Source organism: Pelodiscus sinensis, chromosome 2 (assembly GCF_049634645.1).
Source record: "Pelodiscus sinensis isolate JC-2024 chromosome 2, ASM4963464v1, whole genome shotgun sequence".
Classification (NCBI taxonomy): Eukaryota; Metazoa; Chordata; order Testudines; family Trionychidae; genus Pelodiscus; species Pelodiscus sinensis.
Window position 1 is genome coordinate 81,425,574 of NC_134712.1, and position 12,057 is coordinate 81,437,630.

Consider the following 12,057-nt stretch of genomic DNA (forward strand, 5'->3'; position numbering starts at 1 on the left):
TGCATTATGATAAGCCAGGATGCTCCCACCCTCCTCCAGGACCAGAGGACACACATGGGACAGGTGGGAAGATCTCACAAATCCACAGACGATCTCTGTCAGCAGCCAAAGCTCCCTGTGGTCCCTTTGTGCCTCCCCTGGCAACAGCTGGGTCTGTCCCACCCTGGCTGTGCCACTGCTCCATTGGGGGAGAGGAGCCGGACAACACTTGGATGCAGACACAGAGGCAAGGGGAGGGGGGGGTGAAACGCAAGAAGTTGGCTAGATTAGGGATGTAAGCTACTAGTCAACTATCTAATAAGTTTTTGCTTATCTCAGATAGTTGACTAGCCCCTTGACTAGTCATTCCCCTGCTTGCTACTTCTAACAGAGGTAGCAAGGGGGGAGGAGGGGCTGGTACTGGGGGGAGCCGGCTTAAAAGCCAGTTCTCCTCAGCACCGTCTCCGCTGGGGGCAGGAGGGAAGCAGGGACTGGGCATGAGGCGGGAATCAGCCAACAGGCTCTTAATCCATTTAAAAGGCGGAGCTTGCGAGCCAGGAGCTAACCTTGCTGCTGTTCCCCACTTAACTAGTCGATGGACAATCCATCGACTAGTTGATTAAACTAAATTTAACATCCCTAGACTAGATTAGCCAATACGCCTAGACTACTCAACTATTCACTTACATCCCTAGTTGCAAAGCCAAGCATGCTATAGTTATGAAATGCCAAAATTAAGGTTGTTTGCACAACCTTAATTTAGACACTTTTTGCAAAGGCATTGTGAACAGCAAATTATATGATCACATAGTATTTTTTCTACATAAGTACTTCCTAATTCAGTGGACAGGAAACTTAATGAACAGCTAATATTTTATGTTATCTATATTGTTCAATGTGTGTCCCCATGCCTTGTTCACGTCATAATATTCAAACACTGCTCTGAATACAGAATTAGCTCCCTCGGGATCTTTTCTATGGCAGTCATTGTAGTATCACAGTGCAATTCAACTTTTATTTTCATAATATCCACATGAGATGAATGAGTATTATCCTCATTTTACAGAGGGGAACTGAGGCAGAGAGAGATTAAGTTCAAAACTATCCAATAGTTTTAAGTGCATAATTTGAGGAAAGGAAAAGTGATCTGTTTATTTGAGACTGAACACCTTCCCAATATTGCACTTTCATAGCCATGCTGATAATCCTTCTCTTCAGAGCCATGCAGTTCGTCTTAAAGCCACATCACAACTGGATGGGTCTCTCTCTAGCAATCATGGAGGGAAAACATGACATTTGTGCTGTATTTCCTTTCATTTCAATTTCTTACTGGGATGACCAAAGCACAGAAAGTGCAAACCCCTCTGCTCCACTGAAACCTCAATGTAATGACTAAACTCTGGGAAGAGGTTCAAGCAAGCAGCACCATGTGAAGAGCCTATATTATAGATACATACAAGAGGGATTGTCCACAAAACAGATTATTCATATTTATATTGAACAGTCTTGGATTATTTAGGTCTTTATTTTTATCCCTCTCTCATCTGCTGGTATTCTATTTTTCAATTAAAAAAGCATCCAAGTACACTGCAAAATTGAAAATATGAAAAGTAACCCAACAATAATTAATGTTATCAATAGCATTTGCTTACTTTTAAACATATATTGCATTGTATCACCATCAGATACAAGCATGGAAATTTCAAATGTTAAGTCCCATAAAGTCTTTACCAAAAAGTGCAAATATGAAATCTGATAATAATGACAAATGGAAACTTTCCTTACTCTACTCTCTCTCACAATTCATTTCTCCTTGATACATTTATCTCCCTTAACATTGACTGGAGTTAAGTACACTCAGTACAAAACTAATTTAGCCATGCATTTAATTTGCATATAAAATAGTCTTGATTTTTCTTCTTAAATTCCATTCATAATTAAGATTCCATAATTTCTCTTTGGAAAGGTGAGTGGGGGCAGAATAGAACTGTATCCTAGTATAAAATATTTGTCCTGATGACTGAACTTTTGTGGACAGTCACAAAGCTACTGACTGTAAAAAGTCAGTTCAACCCCAGCATGTGGAAGTGTTTTCTACATTATGTACTCATCTATACCTGAATTTTACTGTAATGCAATGCAACCTCACTGTTTCTTGATCCTGATAACACACAGACTCCTAATTCAGGGAAATCAATGAAATAAATCAAAGGAATAGCAAGAGTACTAAAACCAACCAACCAACCACTCTCCCTAACAATATTAAGTTTTATAAAATTGCTTGAAAATCATAGAATCATAGAATAATAGGACTGGAAGGGACCTCGAGAGGTCATCGAGTCCAGCCCCCCGCCCTCAAGGCAGGGCCAAGCTCCGTCTACACCATCCCTGACAGATGTCTATCTAACCTGTTCTTAAATATCTCCAGAGAGGGAGATTCCACCACCTCCCTTGGCAATTTATTCCAATATTTGGCCACCCTGACAGTTAGGAATTTTTTCCTAATGTCCAATCTAAACCTCCCCTGCTGCACTTTAAGCCCATTACTCCTTGTCCTGTCCTCAGAAACCAAGAGGAACAAATTTTCTCCTTCCGCCTTGTGACACCCTTTTAGATATTTGAAAACCGCTATCATGTCCCCCCTTAATCTTCTTTTTTCCAAACTAAACAAGCCCAGTTCATGAAACCTGGCTTCATAGGTCATGTTCTCTAGGCCTTTAATCATTCTTGTCGCTCTTCTCTGTACCCTTTCCAATTTCTCCACATCTTTCTTGAAATGTGGCGCCCAGAACTGGACACAGTACTCCAGCTGAGGCCTAACTAGTGCAGAGTAGAGCGGCAGAATGACTTCACGAGTTTTGCTTACAACACACCTGTTGATACAACCTAGAATCATATTTGCTTTTTTTGCAACAGCATCACACTGTTGACTCATATTCAACTTGTGGTCCACTATGACCCCTAGATCCCTTTCCGCCATGCTCCTTCCTAGACAGTCGCTTCCCATCTTGTATGTATGGAACTGATTGTTCCTTCCTAAGTGGAGCACTTTGCATTTCTCTTTATTAAACCTCATCCTGTTTACCTCTGACCATTTCTCTAACTTGCTACGGTCATTTTGAATTATGTCCCTATCCTCCAAAGAAGTTGCAACCCCACCCAGTTTGGTGTCATCTGCAAACTTAATAAGCGTACACTCTATCCCAATATCTACATCATTGATGAAGATATTGAACAGTACGGGTCCCAAAACAGACCCTTGTGGAACTCCACTTGTTATCCCTTTCCAGCAGGATTTAGCACCGTTAACAACAACTCTCTGACTATGGTTATCCAGCCAATCATGCACCCACCTTATCGTGGCCCTATCTAAGTTATATTTGCCTAGTTTATCAATAAGAATATCATGCGAGACCGTATCAAATGCCTTACTAAAGTCTAGGTATATGACATCCACCGCTTCTCCCTTATCCACAAGGCTCGTTATCCTATCAAAGAAAGCTATCAGATTAGTTTGGCATGACTTGTTCTTCACAAACCCATGCTGGCTATTCCCTATCACTTTATTACCTTCCAAGTGTTTGCACATGATTTCCTTAATTACCTGCTCCATTATCTTCCCTGGGACAGACGTTAAACTGACCGGTCTGTAGTTTCCTGGGTTGTTCTTATTCCCCTTTTTATAGATGGGCACAATATTTGCCCTTTTCCAGTCTTCTGATGATAACTCCACTTCAGTATTTATCACAAGTCAAACCCCATTTTTTTTTTCATTTCATTAACAAGGTCTAGAGAGTTCCATCTTTTGTGTGTATTTCATCAAGATGGAATAAACCTGTATTTCAGTTTTAATACACAATACTGAAACATTTCCGCCTTTGCAGGAATGCTCCTCCATTGCTGCCTCTCTATTATTTCCATAGAAAAAAAAACACATAAAAGTGATCATACCACGAGCTCAAAGACATGATTGCTTTTGGAGACTGTTACAATAAATACTTGCATATACCTCGAGAATTCACTGACATCAGGGTGGTCAACCCATTCCAGACGAAGAGCCAAGATCCAGCTGGATCCAGCACGAAGAGCCAGGGCAAAAAAATGGTAGAGCAAACCACAAAAAAACAACAACAACAAGAAACATGACTGGCCCTTTAAGAAGGCTTTTTGGCCTCAGCAGGCTCGCGGTCACCATTTTGGAGCTGCCATTTTTTTATCTGGACAGCTCCCCTCCCCTGGTGAGCACAGGGGAGCCGGGAGCGGCTTTGCGAGCCGCACTGACTGGGGGGATGTGAAGAGCCGCGGGCTGGCCATGCCTGGTACACCAATGCAGAATTATGTTTTTGCAGAATGTGACCTTAATGTTACTACTCAGAATATTTGTAAACTATGGGAGAGTTTTTTGAGTGGTTACACATTTATACAGTTATCTGCATTTTAACATCCCTAATCAGAAGCAGAAAGCCTGCTAAAATAACCAGTGGTGCCACTGGACAATCAAAAAACTTTAAGAAGCATTCAAGGACGATAAGGACATTGCAGAAAAACTAGATGAATTATTTCCATCAGTATTCTCGGCTGAGGATAAGAGGGAGATCAAACAAGTGGACAAAAGGGATCCAGTGGACATAGTATACTTAGATTTCTAGAAAGCCTTTCATAAAGTCTTTTAAAGTAGGCTGTCATGGGGTAAGCAGGAAGGTCCTCCAATGAACTGATAACTGGTTAAAAGATATGAAACAAAGGGCAAGAATAAATTGTCAGTTTTCAGAATGGAAAGAGGTGAATAATGGTGTATTCCAGGGCTCTGAACTGGGACCAATCATATTCAACATATTCATAATTGATGTGGAAAAAGGGATAAATCATTGAGGTGGAAAATTCTGCAGATGATACAAAACAACTCAAGATAATTAAATCCTCAGCAAACCACAGAGAGCTTCAAAAGAATTTCACAAAACCGGGTGACTGGGCAACAAAATGATACATGAAATTCAATGCTGAAAATTGCGAAGACACATTGGAAAATAAAATCCCAACTATACATATAAAATGAAGGAGTCTAAATTAGCTGTTACCACTCAAGAGAGAGTGCTTGGAGTCATTCTGGAAAGTTATCTGAAAACATCTACTCAGTATATAGCAGCTATGACAATTGGAGGGGAGGGTCTATAGTAGAGGTATATAAAATCATGACTGGTGAGGAAAATGTAAATAAGGAAAAGTTATTTACTCCTACCCGTAACACAAAAACTAAGTATCACCAAATAAAATTAATATGCAGCAGGTTTTCGTGACACAATGAACAGCCAGAGGAACTTCCTGCCAGAGGATGTTGTGAAGGCAAAGAGCTAGATAAATTAATGGAGGATAGGTACATCAATGGTTATTAGCTAGGGATGTTAGCATGTAGCTGTTTAATACAGTTGTTTGGATTAACTGATAAGCCTAGGCTTAATGGTTAATTGATTAGAGGCAGCAAGGGGGTGCAGGAGGGAGAGGAGGCAGGATGCTGATGAAGTCACAGTTCACAGAGAGCTTGAACCCTCCGTAGACTGGGGCTGCTACTGCCGAGGATCGCTGCTCACCTACCCTGTAGCGAACAGGGGTTGCCACCGCCCTGCAGCGCCAAGTGGCAGGCGGGAGTTGGTCTGCATGGGGAGGCAATTTTTAATCCAGCTCCCTTTGCGGACCAGCTCCACCTGCCACTCTGTGCTACAGCCTCTGATACAGAGGCAGCAGCCATAGGGTGGCAGGGGGCTCCCCAAGAATGGGGCTGGGAGCACACTGTGCTGGTCCCACCCCCAGGGAGTATTTTAATAACCATGTAACTGCTAAAAATTGTTGCAGCTACATGATTACTAAAATACACAACATGCCTACTAGCCAGGAAGGGCAGCAATGGTGTTTCTAACCTGTTTGTCAGGGCTGGGAATGGACGACAGGGAATGGATTACTTGATGATTACCTGCTCTGTTCATTCCCTGTGGGGCACCTGGCATTATCCACTGTTGGAAGACAAGTTACTAGGCTTGATGGACCTATGGTCTGACCCAGTATGGCCATTCTTATGTTCTTGTACTCCCCAGTGGCCACACCAGCTAGGCAGAGGGTAACACATGAAAAAGTACACAGGAATGGCTTGCATATACTCCCCACAGATTTTCTGGAAACCTTCATAGATCGACTCTGCAATCCAGTGAGGAAGGATTCTGGTGAGGGTTACTTTATTTCTTCCACTACAGTAGGAAACTCTCCTACGCTCCTCCAGTATTAATTCTGCTGGCATAGTTGCAGTACATAGCAGCATAAGGAACTGGTCTGTACCCAGACACTTTCAGCATCTGTTCTCTGGTCTCCTTTGAGAACTACTGTCCTACATGACCCTAGCTGATATGACTCTCTTAGGGTAAAAATACATGGTCTTTGTGTACCCAAGAGGTTTCAGAGTATCCATGATAACAACCCAGAGAGCTAGGTCAATGTTAAGATTTGCTGGCACCCAATGCGCAAAACAGAAGCCTGAGCAATTAAAAGCCAGGTCAGCAATTACCCTGGTTGATAGCCCGAATGCTAGCCCTGACTTTTAATCTACTGAGGATGTAAAAAAAGAAACAAAAACAAAAACACAGTTATTGTCTCATAGCTGAGCTGTGGTGTTCTTATAGCACGTTGGGGGCAGGAGGAGGTGAGCAGGAGGGCTTCAGAAAGAAAAAGGTTGGTAACACCTGACCTAGCAAAGACAATGATAGTTTTCATTTCAACTGCTCTGACTGCAAACAACAGAATCATAGAAAACTGGAAGGGACCTCGAGAGGTCATCGAGTCCAGTCCCCTTCCCTCATGGCATGACAATACTGCCTATCCTTATAAATAAATATCTGATATGGCACAGAAACGTCCATTAGAGACACACTTCTTTTTGTAATCCCCATAATTTAAAACATCCTGGCCTGACACAGTATGTCTATTTCATATTATAAAAATCACATGATTCAGGTGGAATGAGGAATTATTTAGCTCCATCTAGGTTAGGATAAGGAGATTAAGAGATGGGTAATTGACTGATCGCGTAGTTGATACAATTTATATTGATTACACAATTAGTCAATAAGAGAAGGTGCTCTACCCTGGCTCACTCCAGCCCAGGAGCTACCCTCTGCAGTTTAAATGTAGTAGGAGCTGGTCACACAGGCAGCCTAGCTCCTACTAATTTAAACTGCAGAGCCGCAGCAGGGTAGGTCCTGGACCTGTGAGTGCCGGGACAGAGCAGGGACTGCTGCAGCTGGAGCCAGACAGCTTTCTAACTTTAAAATGCAGAGCCACAGAGGGTCACGAACCACTGCGAGTCAGGACTCAATTCGGCTTACTCAGTCCTGGCTTGCACGGCGGGATCCCAGCCCGGGCCACTGTGAACAGGGGCTGCTGCTGGAGCAGCCTCTGCCCACGGCAAGCCTGGGCTCACCAAGGGCAGAGTCTGCTTAGTGGTAGCCTCCCCTACCCCTCTCATACAGGCAGTGGTGGAAGGAAGGGGCCAGCAGCAGAGATGGTGTTGGGACGGGGGGGGGGGCAGCTTTTAATCTGTCAAAACTAGAATGTGAAGAGTGCCTGTTGCTTCTCATATCTGGTAAGAAAAAATGTCAAGTTGTTTTTAATATAAACCTTTGATCTTGTTGAAGTTGAGAATGAGAATGTTCTAATAAAGAGCAGTTGATAAATGCAGTTGATAAAGTTATACTCTTTATTACTGGTGTTTACCACTCCTTTTAGATTTATTCTTGCTGTACCAGGGTATAACCAAAGCAGATGCACTGATGATATAATCATCAATTCAAGCAACAGCCTGACAGTAACTATGTTTATTCACAGACATCTCTTTTCCTTTGTTTAGCTTAGAAGTTTCTAAATTATTTTTTACAATGTTTCATGGATCACCTCCTCTCTTGTGCACATTAGCAGATAGGGTGGTGATAGTAATTACAAAAATTGTTTTAATGGAAAAACTATGTCAGGCAAATATATCTATCTTCACGCTACTTTAGAAGTTAGGAACAAAGAGCTGCAACAATGGAACCCATCTCATTCTCCCTTGACCACAAGCAAGTGCTGTAAGTACAGTACCACAGTTCAAGAATCTTTTGATTAATGGCGAGAACAAAAGCCGCTTTAAATGCAAGTTAAAACTTCCCTACCTTTACAACTCTAAAGCTTTTTGAGGACTAAGACCCTATTTAAAAGTGACCTATGGCAGAATTTATTTTTGATTGAGTTTATATTCTTTTTACTTCTTTATGATGTATAAAGCAGTAAAAATGTAAAGAATGTTTAACGTTGGACCACAGGTTGAACCTCAGAAAACCAGCACTCTGGTCCAGCAACATCAGTGCTTGGGCAGGACTACGGTTGCTCCTGGACCAGAGAACCTGGAAAACTAATGGCCAGAACCCTGTGGCAGCCCAGCCGGGGGCCGCCGGGCTGGTACCAGAGCCCCGCAGCAGCCTGGATGGACTAGCGGGTGGAGGGGCAAGATGCAGCGTCAAGGTGCCTGGTGGGGCAGTAGTGAGCTGGCAGCAGGTGGTGGGCTTGGGGACTGGTGGCAGGCGACCTCCTCTGTTCAAGCAAATTCTCTCTTTCGGGACGGTCAGACCCCGAGGATGCTGGACTGCGGAGGTCCAACTTGTACTTATTTTTACTTCAGAAATCAGGTTTATCAAATCTGGTCTTTCTGGTTTCATTGGAGGATCCTTAAAAAACATAATGCAGGGTGGGGAACCTCAAGCCTGCAGGCTGGACAAAATTTGTCAGGGTAAACCACTGGCAAGCCACCAGATGGTTTGTTCACCTAAATGCCTGCAGCTCCCAGTGAGTGCAGTTTGCTGCTCCCAGCCAAAAAGAGCTATGGAAAGTGGTGGCCTGGCCTATGCTACTTCCTGCAGCTCCCATTAGTAAAGAACAGGGAACCATGGTCACTGAGAGCTGGCAAGTAGCCATACCTGCACACACTCAAGTAATGTGTGATTGTATAATGCAGCAGTTCCCAAATGCCAGTACGCAGACTGGCACCAGGCTGCAAACTGCCAGACTGCGGCAGCTCTGGGGGCTGGGGCTAGGGTAAGGGTACACCACCCAGCACCTCCTCTCCCGCCACGGCTGTTGAGATAGTCATGTCCTGCCCCACCTCTCTGCCAACCAGTGCCGTGCAGGGGAGGGATCTCCTCCTGGACTCCGCGGTTTGCTGTGTGGTGGGAGAGTCACCCAGAGCCCAGCATGGCAGCCTTAGATCAGCCAGGACACAGGCAGCAGCACTCAGCTGGCAACAGGGAGACAGTGTAGGGCTAAGTGAGGGGGAACGGAGCAGGCAGTGGGGGCTCCTGAGTCGGGGCTAGTGCTGGGAGGCTCTGGTGGTGAAGCTACAACTGAGGGGCTCTGGGGATGGGGCTAGTACTGAGGAACTCTAAGGAGTGGGGGCGCTCTAAGAGGTGGGGGCTGACACTTCGGGTACTGGGGCATCTGGGGTGGGGAGCTGGCGCTGGGGAGGCCTCTGGGGGTAGGGTTACCGGGGGGCCACAGAGGGTAGGGTGGCACTTGGAGCCTCTGGGGATGGGGCTAATATTGGGGTCTGGCACTGGGTGGGAGGCTGGCACTCAGGCATTTGGGATGGGAGGCTGGCACTGGGGGGCTCTGTGGATGGAAGGCTGGCACGGGGGATTCAGTGCAGGGGACTCCGGGGTCAGGGCTGGCACTGGGGAGGCTCAGGGGGTCGGGGTGAACACCAGCCCCAGCCCCCGCAAACAGCCAGCTTCAGCTGCCACACCTGCCTGCCATGTGGTGATTGTCAGAGCTGAAGCCAGCTGTTTGCAGAGGCTTTAGGGGCCAGAGCTTTTGGCAGACCAGTAACATTTTATTTGCATATTTACATAATGCATATGCAAACAAAATGTTGCCAGTCCACCAAAAGTTTGTGAATGGGTTTGCTGGTCCACAGTATAAAAAAGGTTAGGAACCATTGGCATAATGGATAGCTATCTGAAATGCAAGGGTGTAAAGAGGCTAGTTAGACAAAGAATCTTCCCTCTACTCATGGAAATCTCCACCCCGGAGTATGTACACACCACTTTTTCTGCCAACATTAACTAGCTAGCAATCAAAAGGACATTGGATTCATCATCATACTGTTAAGAAACTACTTTGATGCTCTGGATTTTCTTACCATTACCTATAAATTGTACACAATTCTCTCAGAAGAAATCCCAACTTGGCAACACTTAATATCAGAGTATAGGGCTACTAATTGCAGTTCCAAGTTAGTTGCAGAGTTATGCCAAGTCAGGTTCTTTTGTTTTTTGCACTTTTTAATCTTTGAGGGAGGGAGAGGAAAAGCAGGAACAGTGATGTTCAGGGAGGACTGAAAACATTTTTTGCCCTGACTGACAAAACATCTCCTAGAGTGGCCTTGACTACTCAATCCTATAAGAACGTGGAGGCTTTAGAAGTCATCAGCCTGGCACATCACCTCCTGCGCAGCTTCATGAGTGGTAGCCATCATGGAACTCTTCCCCGGACAAAACGTGGGCATCTTTACCCGCGTGTCCTGAGGCATCAAGCTCGCGGGTTTTGAACAGTCACCCAGCCCCGCTCCCAGCCGCATCCATCTCTCCAAGCCTGCCCCACGGCCTCGTAAGAAGAAAGTGGCCTAAATACACAGGGAACAATTCCGAGGAAGCAGGGCGCTGGCAGCGACTCCAAAGAGCGACACAACTTCACCCTCGGGCACCAGCAGGGAAAGCGGCCACAAAGCCGCTACCTAAGTTCCGCAAGTTCCGCTCCCAGCGCTGCGTAGGTCGGGCGGGCGGGCAGGGGCTGGGCGCCCGGCTGGCAGGGGGAGGCATTTTTCCAGCGTGGCAGGAGGCGACCAGGGGCCCAGCTCGCCCCGCACCAGCCGGGCCTGGCGAGGGGGCAGGTCCCGCCCCTGCAGAGTCGGGCTACGGGGCCCGCCAGGAGCTGCGATCCTACCCCGCCGCTCCGAGACCGACCCGCCCGCAGCCCCGGGGCCGCCGCCGGTCTCCTCTGGCGCCCGGCAGCGGCTCAGGCTGGAAGCCTCCCGGGGACGGCGGCACCGCGACAAGGAGGCAGCTGGTCCCGTCCCGCCAGCAGCCGGGGAGAGCGACGCGGGGCACCGCGGAGGCGGGAGCTGAGCCCGCATCCTGCCCCTCCAGATGGGCGGGAGGGGGCTACGGGCGCGGGGACAACGCAGCCCCCGCCGGGCACCGGAGCGAACCTCCCGGCAGAGCCCGCCCCGCTTACCTCCCGCAGCGGCGCCGAGGAGCAGCGGTTGGGGCCCAGCGGAATGGAGCGTCCGTTGCCCCGGCAGCCCGTCAGGCAGGCACGCGCACAGCGGGCGGGGGGGGGGAGCGGAGGAGGGATTCGGGGCTCCAGGAGCCCAGCCCGTTCCGCTCAGCTGAGCCGCCGTCGCTTAGCCCCACGTGACCCCGCTCCCGGGTGTATTTTCTGCCGCTTTCAGTTGGGGCGCGCTCCCGGCATGGCGCGCCGGCGGCGGGGACGCGGGCCAATTAGCGACAGCAAGAGGGGCTGCGAGCGCGCGCGCGTGCGCCGCGGTGGGAGCGAGGTGGGGCGCGTGTCCTGCGTTTGCCTGCAGATCCCGAGCCTTTCCCGCTCCAAGCGCGGCGGGCAACCGCTGTGTGCTCAGACGGCGCCGCTGCCGCAGGCTGCCCGTCTCCGTGCAGTGCGGCTGTTCACGCCTGTGTCTCCCCGTGCATCGCTCGCTGCTTATCCCCCGGCGGGTGTCTTTCGGTGCATCGCTGCAAACCGGATCCGGGCATGTGTGTGCGCCTGTTGATACTTTGTAGACGTATGTCCCTGCCACTACAGTGCCTCCAATGTCGGTGTCCTTCCATGCATTCCCATGGCAGCTGCCCGGCTGGGGGCGCTCTGGGCAAAACTGGGGCCTATGCCCATCGCTGGGCTGCAAAGCAAAGTTCAGGAGGAGTGTCATGAGATGAACGTGGTGGGAAGTGACGGATAGCCCTGGAGCACCTTTAGGGTCATGCATCTACACAA

The 12,057-nt window shown here is 47.7% G+C and overlaps 1 protein-coding gene across 1 annotated transcript in view; it reads right to left on the reverse strand.

Moving 5' to 3' along the window:
- LPIN2 (lipin 2) overlaps positions 1-11,820 on the reverse strand; it is a 91,331-nt gene extending 79,511 nt beyond the window's left edge. Inside the window, exon 1 of the mRNA XM_006139030.4 lies at positions 11,284-11,820. The gene's annotated coding sequence lies outside the window, so the exon portion shown is untranslated. The remainder of the gene's footprint in view (positions 1-11,283) is intronic.
- Between the last annotated feature and the right edge of the window lie 237 nt (positions 11,821-12,057).